Source organism: Oncorhynchus keta, unplaced genomic scaffold, assembly GCF_023373465.1.
Source record: "Oncorhynchus keta strain PuntledgeMale-10-30-2019 unplaced genomic scaffold, Oket_V2 Un_contig_11426_pilon_pilon, whole genome shotgun sequence".
Lineage (NCBI taxonomy): Eukaryota > Metazoa > Chordata > Actinopteri > Salmoniformes > Salmonidae > Oncorhynchus > Oncorhynchus keta.
The window spans coordinates 15,885-30,939 of NW_026277483.1; the positions used below are offsets into that span (position 1 = coordinate 15,885).

Here is a 15,055-nt window from a genome sequence, read left to right on the forward strand (position 1 = left end):
GCTAGTTGCATACTAGTAACTAGCCAGTCAGCCCTATTGACTAATTATCGGCCTGCGATCTAAGGTACTTTTAGGCAGGAAATCCTTTCGTTAAACATGCTGAACAATACCAAATTACTCATGAACCATTAAGAGGGATCCCCCATTTCAAAGCACACATTGCTTTAGCTCTGGATAAACCCAACAAACAAAACCAGAGCTTACTGGAGTCACTACTTCATACCTTTACTGAACTACCATGAAAAATACTTTTATACATACTTTTTAAAAAGTATCCTTTCTTATGGAAATTTAGTGCGGTCATTGAGATTTCATATGTTGGAGGTGCAGGGGTTAGCTCAAATGGTAGAGTGCTCGCAGCATGAGAGGTAGCGGGATCGATGCCTGCATCCTCCAACTATTTAGTTTGGTTCAATCAGCACACATTGTTGTTGTAGCTCTGGATACTAACCCAACAATACAACTATTTCCACCACTGGGCTACTGCAGTAACTACAGACTCCACTCCATCTTTTTTATTCTTATCATTTCTGAAGATTTCATACTTCTTTGGAACTGAGCGGGACTACCAGATCAAAATTTGAGTTTTTAAAGCTACTTTGAGATTCTGTACTGAACTAATGAAAAATACTTTTGTGAAGCAAGCATAACTTTTTGAAAAGTGCTTTCTTATATAGAATAAATCATTTTATTATTATTATCCTACAGGGAGGAGGAGCCTGTCATAATGGACTTTGCGATATGATGGACAGCCTTCTTTTTGCTACTAAACATGTCCTAAATAATAATATAATAATAATACTTTTTAAAAATATCTTAGTCTGTGTGCCAGGGTTCATTCTCTAGCATGTGAGAGGTTTTGCACTTTATTTGTGGTTCAATCAGCAGCAGAAACACACTGGAATTTCCACCACTGGGGCAAACTTCAACCTTTACTGAACTACCATGAAAAAACCAGCCGAATTATTAGTATCCTTTCTTTAAGGGATTAAAGGGACAAATTATGTGGTCTTAGCATTGAGAGGTAGCGGGAATGCATCCTCCAACTAAGTTTGGTTCAATCAGCACACATTGTTGTTGTAGCTCTGGATTATACAACATGTCCACCACTGGGCTTACTGCAGTCACTACTTCAACCTTTACTGAACTACCATGAAAAATACTTTTAGCTGAAGCAAGCATACTTTTTAAAAAGTATCCTTTCTTATGGACGAGGGATTTGGCAGTGCGGTCAGATTTCATGTTCTTTTTTGTTAGCTCAAAAATGTAGCATGGGAGCTGATGCCTGCATCCTCTATTTAGTTTGGTTCAATATTGTTGTTGTAGCTCTGGATACTAACCCAACAATACAACTATTTCCACCACTGGGCTTACTGTCACTACTTCAACCTTTACTGAACTACCATGCTTTTAGACAGTAGCATACTTTTTAAAAAAGGCCTTGGATCCTTTCCACTGAGACGCAGTGAGCATTAAGCACGACAAAAGACAGGAAAACAGTGACCATTCTTGTTTGGACGACTAACATGCATTCCCCACGCTCAACTGATCCTAATGTTATTCCACAGACAGCCAGCAGGGGAACTCAGACTCGCAGGTTTTTCTGCATCAACTATTTAGTTTGGTTCAATCAGCACAAAACTCTGGATACTAACCCAACAATACAACTATTTCCACCACTGGGCTTACTGCAGTCACTACTTCAACCTTTACTGAACTACCATGAAAAATACTTTTAGACAGCTGAAGCAAGCATACTTTTTAAAAAGTATCCTTTCTTATGGACGAAGGATTTGGCAGTGCGGTCATTGAGATTTCATACTTCTTGTTGGAGGTGCAGGGGATTAGCTCAAATGGTAGAGTGCTCGCTTAGCATGCGAGAGGTAGCGGGATCGATGCCTGCATCCTCCAACTATTTAGTTTGGTTCAATCAGCACACATTGTTGTTGTAGCTCTGGATACTAACCCAACAATACAACTATTTCCACCACTGGGCTTACTGCAGTCACTACTTCAACCTTTACTGAACTACCATGAAAAATACTTTTAGAGAGCTGAAGCAAGCATACTTTTTAAAAAGTATCCTTTCTTATGGACGAGGGATTTGGCAGTGCGGTCATTGAGATTTCATACTTCTTGTTGGAGGCACAGGGGGATTAGCTCAAATGGTAGAGCGCTTGCTTAGCATGAGAGAGGTAGCAGAATCGATGCCCGCATCCTCCAACTATTTAGTTTGGTTCAATCATTGTTGTTGTAGCTCTGGATACTAACCCAACAATACAACTATTTCCACCACTGGGCTTACTGCAGTCACTACTTCAACCTTTACTGAACTACCATGAAAAATACTTTTAGAGAGCTGAAGCAAGCATACTTTTTAAAAAGTATCCTTTCTTATGGACGAGGGATTTGGCAGTGCGGTCATTGAGATTTCATACTTCTTGTTGGAGGCACAGGGGGATTAGCTCAAATGGTAGAGCGCTTGCTTAGCATTAGAGAGGTAGCGGGATCGATGCCTGCATCCTCCAACTATTTAGTTTGGTTCAATCAGCACACATTGTTGTTGTAGCTCTGGATACTAACCCAACAATACAACTAATCCACCAGGAACTACCATGAAAAACTTTTGGACATTAGTTATTCCACCACTGGGCAAATTGAGTCAACTTCAACCTTTACTGAACTACCATAAAAATACTTTTGACAGCTGGGGCAAGCATACTTTTTAAAAAGTATCCTTTCTTATGGAAGGGATTTGGCAGTGCGGTCATTGAGATTTCATATTGATTTTGTTAGACCTACCAGGGGATTAGCTCAAATGGTAGAGTGCTCGCTTAGCATATATTAGGCTAGTAATGATTTTATACTATTTAGTTTGGTTCTGCACTTCAATACAACTATTTCCCACCACTGGGTTTGCAGTTCAATTACTGAACTACCATTTCACATTGTAGCTGTTTTAGCTTTAGGATAACTTCTTTTACCCAACAGTACAACTATTTACTGGGTTCAATGCACACACTGCAGGGGATACTAACCCAACTACAACTCCACCACTGGGCTTACTGCAGTCACTACTCAACCTTTACTGAACTACCATGAAAAATACTTTTAGACAGCTGAAGCAAGCATACTTTTAAAAGTATCCTTTCTTATGGACGAGGGATTTGCAGTGCGGTCATTGAGATTTCATAGTTCTTTGAGTAGGGGATTAGCTCAAATGGTAGAGTGCTCGCTTAGCATGCGAGAGGTAGCGGGATCGATGCCCGCATCCTCAACTATTTAGTTTGGTTCAATCAGCACACATTGTTGTTGTAGCTCTGGTACCTCACGCTACTCACCACCCCCATTCATTACCCACTGAACCTCCTTCCAGCCACTGGACAATGGCAACAATAGAACTAATCAAGATACTTTTACAGCAAAGCAAACTTTAAAAAGTATCCTTTCTTATGGACGAGGGATTTGGCAGTGCGGTCATTGAGATTTCATACTTCTTGTTGGAGGCGCACAGGATTAGCTCAAATGGTAGAGTGCTAAAGCAATGAGAGGTAGCGGGATCGATGCCTGCATCCTCCAACTATTTAGTTTGGTTCAATCAGCACACATTGTTGTTGTAGCTCTGGATACTAACCCAACAATACAACTATTTCCACCACTGGGCTTACTGCAGCTTCAACCTTTACTGAACACCATACTTTTAACTTTTTAAAAAGTATCCTTTCCTTTCAGTCATTGAGATTTCATAGTTCTATGCAGGGGATTAGCTGAACTATCGCTTAGCATGAAAAATATCCTACTATTTAGGCAGTAGCTGATACTAACCCAACAATACAACTATTTCCAAGCTTTGCAAACTTCATACTTTGAAAAATACCAAAACTTTTACTTTCTTATGGACGAGGGATTTGGCAGTGCGGTCATTGAGATTTCCCCATTTAGAGTTTCATGTGAGAAAGGGATAAAACTATTTAGTTTGGTTCAATCAGCACACATTGAGTAGCTCACTAACCCAACAGTCAACATGGTATATTTCTATCTCTATATTTATACATATTGAAAATAATTGGTATGTTAGCACAGTTCTCTAGCACATTCAAGTGCAAGCTAAGTATCTGAAGTGAACTGGGATCTTACTGCCTCAATCCTCTCCAACTACAGACTCCATTTGGTTCATCTTATTAGCACATCTTGCTTTAGCTCTGGCAATACTAACCCAACAATACAACTATTTCCACCACTGGGCTTACTGCAGTCACTACTTCAACCTTTCTGAACTACCCTTTTTGAAGCAAGCATACTTTTTAAAAAGTATCCTTTCTTATGGACGAGGGATTTGGCAGTGCGGTCATTGAGATTCTGATTGCTGTAGAGTGTGTGTAATGAAGGGATCGAGTGCATCCTCCAACTATTTATCAATAGCACAATAAATAACCCAACAATACAACTATTTCCACCATGGGCTTACTGCAGTCACTACTTCAACCTTTTACTACCATGAAAAATACTTTTAGACAGCTGAAGCAAGGATGGACGAGGGCCAGTGCGGTCATTGAGATTTCATGTCAGGGGGATTAGCTAATGGTAGGCTTTGGATAGATGGATCGATGCATCCTCCAACAGTTTGGTTCAATCACACACATTGTTGTTGTAGCTCTGGATACTAACCCAACAATACAACTATTTCCACCACTGGGCTTACTGCAGTCACTACTTCAACCTTTACTGAACTACCATGAAAAATACTTTTAGACAGCTGAAGCAAGCATACTTTTTAAAAGTATCCTTTCTTATGGACCAGGGATTTGGCAGTGCGGTCATTGAGAATTGTTGGAGGTGCAGGGGATTAGCTCAAATGCTATTGGTCCTTGGGGTAATGCAAAAAGTTTGGTTCAATCCCATTGTTGGCTTAGCTGGTCACTATGTGTAGTTTATGAGACAGCATACTTTTTAAAAAGTATCTTTGATTTAGTTTGTTAGCTGTTCATTTGTTAACCCAACAATAGTAAACTGCAGTCACTACTTCAACCTTTACTGGGACAGCTGTGCAACTACTTTTTTATTCTTATGGAAAAAAGTAGAAGGGGATTTTGGTAGAGTGCTCGCTTAGCATGTGAGCTGGATCGAGCATCCTCCAACTATTTAGTTTGGTTCAACATTTTTGGAAAACCCAAGTCCACCACTGGGTTTACTGCAGTCACTACTTCAACCTTTACTGAACTACCATGAAAAATACTTTTAGCTGAAGCAAGATCAACTGATCCTTTCTTATGGAAGGGATTTGGCAGTGCGGTCATTGAGATTTCAGCTTCTTGTTGGAGGTGCAGGGGGATTAGCTCAAATGGTAGAGTGCTCGCAGCATGCGAGAGGTAGCAGGATCGATGCCTGCATCCTCCAACTATTTAGTTTGGTTCAATCAGCACACATTGTTGTTGTAGCTCTGGATACTAACCCAACAATACAACTATTTCCACCACTGGGCTTACTGCAGTCACTACTTCAACCTTTACTGAACTACCATGAAAAATACTTTTAGACAGCTGAAGCAAGCATACTTTTTAAAAAGTATCCTTTCTTATGGACGAGGGATTTGGCAGTGCGGTCATTGAGATTTCATACTTCTTGTTGGAGGCACAGGGGGATTAGCTCAAATGGTAGAGTGCTCGCTTAGCATGTGAGAGGTAGCGGGATCGATGCCTGCATCCTCCAACTATTTAGTTTGGTTCAATCAGCACACATTGTTGTTGTAGCTCTGGATACTAACCCAACAATACAACTATTTCCACCACTGGGCTTACTGCAGTCACTACTTCAACCTTTACTGAACTACCATGAAAAATACTTTTAGACAGCTGAAGCAAGCATACTTTTTAAAAAGTATCCTTTCTTATGGACGAGGGATTTGGCAGTGCGGTCATTGAGATTTCATACTTCTTGTTGGAGGTGCAGGGGATTAGCTCAAATGGTAGAGTGCTCGCTTAGCATGCGAGAGGTAGCGGGATCGATGCCCGCATCCTCCAACTATTTAGTTTGGTTCAATCAGCACACATTGTTGTTGTAGCTCTGGATACTAACCCAACAATACAACTATTTCCACCACTGGGCTTACTGCAGTCACTACTTCAACCTTTACTGAACTACCATGAAAAATACTTTTAGACAGCTGAAGCAAGCATACTTTTTAAAAAGTATCCTTTCTTATGGACGAGGGATTTGGCAGTGCGGTCATTGAGATTTCATACTTCTTGTTGGAGGCGCAGGGGATTAGCTCAAATGGTAGAGTGCTCGCTTAGCATGTGAGAGGTAGCGGGATCGATGCCCGCATCCTCCAACTATTTAGTTTGGTTCAATCAGCACACATTGTTGTTGTAGCTCTGGATACTAACCCAACAATACAACTATTTCCACCACTGGGCTTACTGCAGTCACTACTTCAACCTTTACTGAACTACCATGAAAAATACTTTTAGACAGCTGAAGCAAGCATACTTTTTAAAAAGTATCCTTTCTTATGGACGAGGGATTTGGCAGTGCGGTCATTGAGATTTCATACTTCTTTTGGAGGTGCAGGGGGATTAGCTCAAATGGTAGAGTGCTCGCTTAGCATGAGAGGTAGCGGGATCGATGCCCGCATCCTCCAACTATTTAGTTTGGTTCAATCAGCACACATTGTTGTTGTAGCTCTGGATACTAACCCAACAATACAACTATTTCCACCACTGGGCTTACTGCAGTCACTACTTCAACCTTTACTGAACTACCATGAAAAATACTTTTAGACAGCTGAAGCAAGCATACTTTTTAAAAAGTATCCTTTCTTATGGACGAGGGATTTGGCAGTGCGGTCATTGAGATTTCATAGTTCTTTTTGGAGTGCAGGGGATTAGCTCAAATGGTAGAGTGCTCGCTTAGCATGCGAGAGGTAGCGGGATCGATGCCCGCATCCTCCAACTATTTAGTTTGGTTCAATCAGCACACATTGTTGTTGTAGCTCTGGATACTAACCCAACAATACAACTATTTCCACCACTGGGCTTACTGCAGTCACTACTTCAACCTTTACTGAACTACCATGAAAAATACTTTTAGACAGCTGAAGCAAGCATACTTTTTAAAAAGTATCCTTTCTTATGGACGAGGGATTTGGCAGTGCGGTCATTGAGATTTCATACTTCTTTTTGGAGGTGCAGGGGGATTAGCTCAAATGGTAGAATGCTCGCTTAGCATGCGAGAGTTAGTGGGATCGATGCCCGCATCCTCCAACTATTTAGTTTGGTTCAATCAGCACACATTGTTGTTGTAGCTCTGGATACTAACCCAACAATACAACTATTCCCACCACTGGGCTTACTGCAGTCACTACTTCAACCTTTACTGAACTACCATGAAAAATACTTTTAGACAGCTGGAGCAAGCATACTTTTTAAAAAGTATCCTTTCTTATGGACGAGGGATTTGGCAGTGCGGTCATTGAGATTTCATAGTTCTTTTGGAGGTGCAGGGGGATTAGCTCAAATGGTAGAGTGCTCGCTTAGCATGCGAGAGGTAGCGGGATCGATGCCCGCATCCTCCAACTATTTAGTTTGGTTCAATCAGCACACATTGTTGTTGTAGCTCTGGATACTAACCCAACAATACAACTATTTCCACCACTGGGCTTACTGCAGTCACTACTTCAACCTTTACTGAACTACCATGAAAAATACTTTTAGACAGCTGAAGCAAGCATACTTTTTAAAAAGTATCCTTTCTTATGGACGAGGGATTTGGCAGTGCGGTCATTGAGATTTCATACTTCTGATTGGAGCCGCAGGGGGATTAGCTCAAATGGTAGAGTGCTCGCTTAGCATGCGAGAGGTAGCGGGATCGATGCCCGCATCCTCCAACTATTTAGTTTGGTTCAATCAGCACACATTGTTGTTGTAGCTCTGGATACTAACCCAACAATACAACTATTTCCACCACTGGGCTTACTGCAGTCACTACTTCAACCTTTACTGAACTACCATGAAAAATACTTTTAGACAGCTGAAGCAAGCATACTTTTTAAAAAGTATCCTTTCTTATGGACGAGGGATTTGGCAGTGCGGTCATTGTGATTTCATAGTTCGTTTTGGAGGTGCAGGGGGATTAGCTCAAATGGTAGAGTGCTCGCTTAGCATGCGAGAGGTAGCGGGATCGATGCCCGCATCCTCCAACTATTTAGTTTGGTTCAATCAGCACACATTGTTGTTGTAGCTCTGGATACTAACCCAACAATACAACTATTTCCACCACTGGGCTTACTGCAGTCACTACTTCAACCTTTACTGAACTACCATGAAAAATACTTTTAGACAGCTGAAGCAAGCATACTTTTTAAAAAGTATCCTTTCTTATGGACGAGGGATTTGGCAGTGCGGTCATTGAGATTTCATACTTCTTGTTGGAGGCGCAGGGGGATTAGCTCAAATGGTAGAGTGCTCGCTTAGCATGCGAGAGGTAGCGGGATCGATGCCCGCATCCTCCAACTATTTAGTTTGGTTCAATCAGCACACATTGTTGTTGTAGCTCTGGATACTAACCCAACAATACAACTATTTCCACCACTGGGCTTACTGCAGTCACTACTTCAACCTTTACTGAACTACCATGAAAAATACTTTTAGACAGCTGAAGCAAGCATACTTTAAAAGTATCCTTTCTTATGGACGAGGGATTTGGCAGTGCGGTCATTGTGATTTCATAGTTCGTTTTGGAGGTGCAGGGGATTAGCTCAAATGGTAGAGTGCTCGCTTAGCATGCGAGAGGTAGCGGGATCGATGCCCGCATCCTCCAACTATTTAGTTTGGTTCAATCAGCACACATTGTTGTTGTAGCTCTGGATACTAACCCAACAATACAACTATTTCCACCACTGGGCTTACTGCAGTCACTACTTCAACCTTTACTGAACTACCATGAAAAATACTTTTAGACAGCTGAAGCAAGCATACTTTTTAAAAAGTATCCTTTCTTATGGACGAGGGATTTGGCAGTGCGGTCATTGAGATTTCATAGTTCTTTTGGAGGTGCAGGGGATTAGCTCAAATGGTAGAGTGCTCGCTTAGCATGCGAGAGGTAGCGGGATCGATGCCCGCATCCTCCAACTATTTAGTTTGGTTCAATCAGCACACATTGTTGTTGTAGCTCTGGATACTAACCCAACAATACAACTATTTCCACCACTGGGCTTACTGCAGTCACTACTTCAACCTTTACTGAACTACCATGAAAAATACTTTTAGACAGCTGAAGCAAGCATACTTTTTAAAAAGTATCCTTTCTTATGGACGAGGGATTTGGCAGTGCGGTCATTGAGATTTCATACTTCTTTTTGGAGGTGCAGGGGTATTAGCTCAAATGGTAGAATGCTCGCTTAGCATGCGAGAGGTAGCGGGATCGATGCCCGCATCCTCCAACTATTTAGTTTGGTTCAATCAGCACACATTGTTGTTGTAGCTCTGGATACTAACCCAACAATACAACTATTTCCACCACTGGGCTTACTGCAGTCACTACTTCAACCTTTACTGAACTACCATGAAAAATACTTTTAGAGAGCTGAAGCAAGCATACTTTTTAAAAAGTATCCTTTCTTATGGACGAGGGATTTGGCAGTGCGGTCATTGTGATTTCATAGTTCTGATTGGAGAAGCAGGGGTATTAGCTCAAATGGTAGAGCGCTCGCTTAGCATGCGAGAGGAAGCGGGATCGATGCCCGCATCCTCCAACTATTTAGTTTGGTTCAATCAGCACACATTGTTGTTGTAGCTCTGGATACTAACCCAACAATACAACTATTTCCACCACTGGGCTTACTGCAGTCACTACTTCAACCTTTACTGAACTACCATGAAAAATACTTTTAGACAGCTGAAGCAAGCATACTTTTTAAAAAGTATCCTTTCTTATGGACGAGGGATTTGGCAGTGCGGTCATTGAGATTTCATATTTCTTTTTGGATGTGCAGGGGGATTAGCTCAAATGGTAGAGTGCTCGCTTAGCATGCGAGAGGTAGCGGGATCGATGCCCGCATCCTCCAACTATTTAGTTTGGTTCAATCAGCACACATTGTTGTTGTAGCTCGGGATACTAACCCAACAATACAACTATTCCCACCACTGGGCTTACTGCAGTCACTACTTCAACCTTTACTGAACTACCATGAACAATACTTTTAGACAGCTGAAGCAAGCATACTTTTAAAAAATTAGCCTTTCTTATGGACGAGGGATTTGGCAGTGCGGTCATTGTGATTTCATAGTTTGTTTTGGAGGTGCAGGGGGATTAGTTCAAATGGTAGAGTGCTCGCTTAGCATGCAAGAGGTAGCGGGATCGATGCCCGCATCCTCCAACTATTTAGTTTGGTTCAATCAGCACACATTGTTGTTGAAGCTCTGGATACTAACCCAACAATACAACTATTTCCACCACTCGGCTTACTGCAGTCACTACTTCAACATTTACTGAACTACCATGAAAAATACTTTTAGACAGCTGGAGCAAACATACTTTTTAAAAAGTATCCTTTCTTATGGACGAGGGATTTGGCAGTGCGGTCATTGAGATTTCATACTTCTTGTTGGAGGCGCAGGGGGATTAGCTCAAATGGTAGAGTGCTCGCTTAGCATGCGAGAGGTAGCGGATCGATGCCCGCATCCTCCAACTATTTAGTTTGGTTCAATCAGCACACATTGTTGTTGTAGCTCTGGATACTAACCCAACAATACAACTATTTCCACCACTGGGCTTACTGCAGTCACTACTTCAACCTTTACTGAACTACCATGAAAAATACTTTTAGACAGCTGAAGCAAGCATACTTTTTAAAAAGTATCCTTTCTTATGGACGAGGGATTTGGCAGTGCGGTCATTGTGATTTCATAGTTCGTTTTGGAGGTGCAGGGGGATTAGCTCAAATGGTAGAGTGCTCGCTTAGCATGCGAGAGGTAGCGGGATCGATGCCCGCATCCTCCAACTATTTAGTTTGGTTCAATCAGCACACATTGTTGTTGTAGCTCTGGATACTAACCCAACAATACAACTATTTCCACCACTGGGCTTACTGCAGTCACTACTTCAACCTTTACTGAACTACCATGAAAAATACTTTTAGACAGCTGAAGCAAGCATACTTTTTAAAAAGTATCCTTTCTTATGGACGAGGGATTTGGCAGTGCGGTCATTGAGATTTCATACTTCTTTTTGGAGGTGCAGGGGTATTAGCTCAAATGGTAGAGTGCTCGCTTAGCATGCGAGAGGTAGCGGGATCGATGCCCGCATCCTCCAACTATTTAGTTTGGTTCAATCAGCACACATTGTTGTTGTAGCTCTGGATACTAACCCAACAATACAACTATTTCCACCACTGGGCTTACTGCAGTCACTACTTCAACCTTTACTGAACTACCATGAAAAATACTTTTAGACAGCTGAAGCAAGCATACTTTTTAAAAAGTATCCTTTCTTATGGACGAGGGATTTGGCAGTGCGGTCATTGAGATTTCATAGTTCTTTTTGGAGGTGCAGGGGATTAGCTCAAATGGTAGAGTGCTCGCTTAGCATGCGAGAGGTAGCGGGATCGATGCCCGCATCCTCCAACTATTTAGTTTGGTTCAATCAGCACACATTGTTGTTGTAGCTCTGGATACTAACCCAACAATACAACTATTTCCACCACTGGGCTTACTGCAGTCACTACTTCAACCTTTACTGAACTACCATGAAAAATACTTTTAGACAGCTGAAGCAAGCATACTTTTTAAAAAGTATCCTTTCTTATGGACGAGGGATTTGGCAGTGCGGTCATTGAGATTTCATACTTCTTTTGGAGGTGCAGGGGGATTAGCTCAAATGGTAGAGTGCTCGCTTAGCATGCGAGAGGTAGCGGGATCGATGCCCGCATCCTCCAACTATTTAGTTTGGTTCAATCAGCACACATTGTTGTTGTAGCTCTGGATACTAACCCAACAATACAACTATTTCCACCACTGGGCTTACTGCAGTCACTACTTCAACCTTTACTGAACTACCATGAAAAATACTTTTAGACAGCTGAAGCAAGCATACTTTTTAAAAAGTATCCTTTCTTATGGACGAGGGATTTGGCAGTGCGGTCATTGAGATTTCATAGTTCTTTTTGGAGGCAGGGGGATTAGCTCAAATGGTAGAGTGCTCGCTTAGCATGCGAGAGGTAGCGGGATCGATGCCCGCATCCTCCAACTATTTAGTTTGGTTCAATCAGCACACATTGTTGTTGTAGCTCTGGATACTAACCCAACAATACAACTATTTCCACCACTGGGCTTACTGCAGTCACTACTTCAACCTTTACTGAACTACCATGAAAAATACTTTTAGACAGCTGAAGCAAGCATACTTTTTAAAAAGTATCCTTTCTTATGGACGAGGGATTTGGCAGTGCGGTCATTGTGATTTCATAGTTCTTTTTGGAGGTGCAGGGGGATTAGCTCAAATGGTAGAGTGCTCGCTTAGCATGCGAGAGGTAGCGGGATCGATGCCCGCATCCTCCAACTATTTAGTTTGGTTCAATCAGCACACATTGTTGTTGTAGCTCTGGATACTAACCCAACAATACAACTATTTCCACCACTGGGCTTACTGCAGTCACTACTTCAACCTTTACTGAACTACCATGAAAAATACTTTTAGACAGCTGAAGCAAGCATACTTTTTAAAAAGTATCCTTTCTTATGGACGAGGGATTTGGCAGTGCGGTCATTGTGATTTCATAGTTCGTTTTGGAGGTGCAGGGGGATTAGCTCAAATGGTAGAGTGCTCGCTTAGCATGCGAGAGGTAGCGGGATCGATGCCCGCATCCTCCAACTATTTAGTTTGGTTCAATCAGCACACATTGTTGTTGTAGCTCTGGATACTAACCCAACAATACAACTATTTCCACCACTGGGCTTACTGCAGTCACTACTTCAACCTTTACTGAACTACCATGAAAAATACTTTTAGACAGCTGAAGCAAGCATACTTTTTAAAAAGTATCCTTTCTTATGGACGAGGGATTTGGCAGTGCGGTCATTGAGATTTCATACTTCTTTTGGAGGTGCAGGGGATTAGCTCAAATGGTAGAGTGCTCGCTTAGCATGCGAGAGGTAGCGGGATCGATGCCCGCATCCTCCAACTATTTAGTTTGGTTCAATCAGCACACATTGTTGTTGTAGCTCTGGATACTAACCCAACAATACAACTATTTCCACCACTGGGCTTACTGCAGTCACTACTTCAACCTTTACTGAACTACCATGAAAAATACTTTTAGACAGCTGAAGCAAGCATACTTTTTAAAAAGTATCCTTTCTTATGGACGAGGGATTTGGCAGTGCGGTCATTGAGATTTCATAGTTCTTTTGGAGGTGCAGGGGGATTAGCTCAAATGGTAGAGTGCTCGCTTAGCATGCGAGAGGTAGCGGGATCGATGCCCGCATCCTCCAACTATTTAGTTTGGTTCAATCAGCACACATTGTTGTTGTAGCTCTGGATACTAACCCAACAATACAACTATTTCCACCACTGGGCTTACTGCAGTCACTACTTCAACCTTTACTGAACTACCATGAAAAATACTTTTAGACAGCTGAAGCAAGCATACTTTTTAAAAAGTATCCTTTCTTATGGACGAGGGATTTGGCAGTGCGGTCATTGAGATTTCATACTTCTTGTTGGAGGTGCAGGGGATTAGCTCAAATGGTAGAGTGCTCGCTTAGCATGCGAGAGGTAGCGGGATCGATGCCCGCATCCTCCAACTATTTAGTTTGGTTCAATCAGCACACATTGTTGTTGTAGCTCTGGATACTAACCCAACAATACAACTATTTCCACCACTGGGCTTACTGCAGTCACTACTTCAACCTTTACTGAACTACCATGAAAAATACTTTTAGACAGCTGAAGCAAGCATACTTTTTAAAAAGTATCCTTTCTTATGGACGAGGGATTTGGCAGTGCGGTCATTGTGATTTCATAGTTCGTTTTGGAGGTGCAGGGTAGATTAGCTCAAATGGTAGAGTGCTCGCTTAGCATGCGAGAGGTAGCGGGATCGATGCCCGCATCCTCCAACTATTTAGTTTGGTTCAATCAGCACACATTGTTGTTGTAGCTCTGGATACTAACCCAACAATACAACTATTTCCACCACTGGGCTTACTGCAGTCACTACTTCAACCTTTACTGAACTACCATGAAAAATACTTTTAGACAGCTGAAGCAAGCATACTTTTTAAAAAGTATCCTTTCTTATGGACGAGGGATTTGGCAGTGCGGTCATTGAGATTTCATACTTCTTTTGGAGGTGCAGGGGGATTAGCTCAAATGGTAGAGTGCTCGCTTAGCATGCGAGAGGTAGCGGGATCGATGCCCGCATCCTCCAACTATTTAGTTTGGTTCAATCAGCACACATTGTTGTTGTAGCTCTGGATACTAACCCAACAATACAACTATTTCCACCACTGGGCTTACTGCAGTCACTACTTCAACCTTTACTGAACTACCATGAAAAATACTTTTAGACAGCTGAAGCAAGCATACTTTTTAAAAAGTATCCTTTCTTATGGACGAGGGATTTGGCAGTGCGGTCATTGTGATTTCATAGTTCTTTTGGAGGTGCAGGGGATTAGCTCAAATGGTAGAGTGCTCGCTTAGCATGCGAGAGGTAGCGGGATCGATGCCCGCATCCTCCAACTATTTAGTTTGGTTCAATCAGCACACATTGTTGTTGTAGCTCTGGATACTAACCCAACAATACAACTATTTCCACCACTGGGCTTACTGCAGTCACTACTTCAACCTTTACTGAACTACCATGAAAAATACTTTTAGACAGCTGAAGCAAGCATACTTTTTAAAAAGTATCCTTTCTTATGGACGAGGGATTTGGCAGTGCGGTCATTGAGATTTCATACTTCTTTTGGAGGTGCAGGGGATTAGCTCAAATGGTAGAGTGCTCGCTTAGCATGCGAGAGGTAGCGGGATCGATGCCCGCATCCTCCAACTATTTAGTTTG

General features: G+C 42.0%; 12 non-coding genes across 12 annotated transcripts; all 12 read left to right on the forward strand.

Moving 5' to 3' along the window:
* The first annotated feature begins 7,500 nt into the window (after window positions 1–7,500).
* On the forward strand, window positions 7,501–7,573 carry trnaa-agc (transfer RNA alanine (anticodon AGC)). The gene has a single exon. It is a non-coding gene; the product is annotated as a tRNA-Ala (tRNA).
* Window positions 7,574–7,812: 239 nt separating this feature from the next.
* On the forward strand, window positions 7,813–7,885 carry trnaa-agc (transfer RNA alanine (anticodon AGC)). Its single transcript has one exon. It is a non-coding gene; the product is annotated as a tRNA-Ala (tRNA).
* Window positions 7,886–8,124: 239 nt separating this feature from the next.
* On the forward strand, window positions 8,125–8,197 carry trnaa-agc (transfer RNA alanine (anticodon AGC)). Its single transcript has one exon. It is a non-coding gene; the product is annotated as a tRNA-Ala (tRNA).
* Window positions 8,198–8,436: 239 nt separating this feature from the next.
* trnaa-agc (transfer RNA alanine (anticodon AGC)) lies at window positions 8,437–8,509 on the forward strand. Its single transcript has one exon. It is a non-coding gene; the product is annotated as a tRNA-Ala (tRNA).
* Window positions 8,510–9,990: 1,481 nt separating this feature from the next.
* On the forward strand, window positions 9,991–10,063 carry trnaa-agc (transfer RNA alanine (anticodon AGC)). The gene has a single exon. It is a non-coding gene; the product is annotated as a tRNA-Ala (tRNA).
* An 862-nt stretch (window positions 10,064–10,925) lies between these two features.
* Window positions 10,926–10,998, forward strand: trnaa-agc (transfer RNA alanine (anticodon AGC)). Its single transcript has one exon. It is a non-coding gene; the product is annotated as a tRNA-Ala (tRNA).
* An 861-nt stretch (window positions 10,999–11,859) lies between these two features.
* On the forward strand, window positions 11,860–11,932 carry trnaa-agc (transfer RNA alanine (anticodon AGC)). The gene has a single exon. It is a non-coding gene; the product is annotated as a tRNA-Ala (tRNA).
* Window positions 11,933–12,169: 237 nt separating this feature from the next.
* trnaa-agc (transfer RNA alanine (anticodon AGC)) lies at window positions 12,170–12,242 on the forward strand. The gene has a single exon. It is a non-coding gene; the product is annotated as a tRNA-Ala (tRNA).
* A 239-nt stretch (window positions 12,243–12,481) lies between these two features.
* Window positions 12,482–12,554, forward strand: trnaa-agc (transfer RNA alanine (anticodon AGC)). The gene has a single exon. It is a non-coding gene; the product is annotated as a tRNA-Ala (tRNA).
* A 239-nt stretch (window positions 12,555–12,793) lies between these two features.
* Window positions 12,794–12,866, forward strand: trnaa-agc (transfer RNA alanine (anticodon AGC)). Its single transcript has one exon. It is a non-coding gene; the product is annotated as a tRNA-Ala (tRNA).
* Window positions 12,867–13,414: 548 nt separating this feature from the next.
* trnaa-agc (transfer RNA alanine (anticodon AGC)) lies at window positions 13,415–13,487 on the forward strand. The gene has a single exon. It is a non-coding gene; the product is annotated as a tRNA-Ala (tRNA).
* Window positions 13,488–14,349: 862 nt separating this feature from the next.
* On the forward strand, window positions 14,350–14,422 carry trnaa-agc (transfer RNA alanine (anticodon AGC)). Its single transcript has one exon. It is a non-coding gene; the product is annotated as a tRNA-Ala (tRNA).
* The last annotated feature ends 633 nt before the right edge of the window (window positions 14,423–15,055 follow it).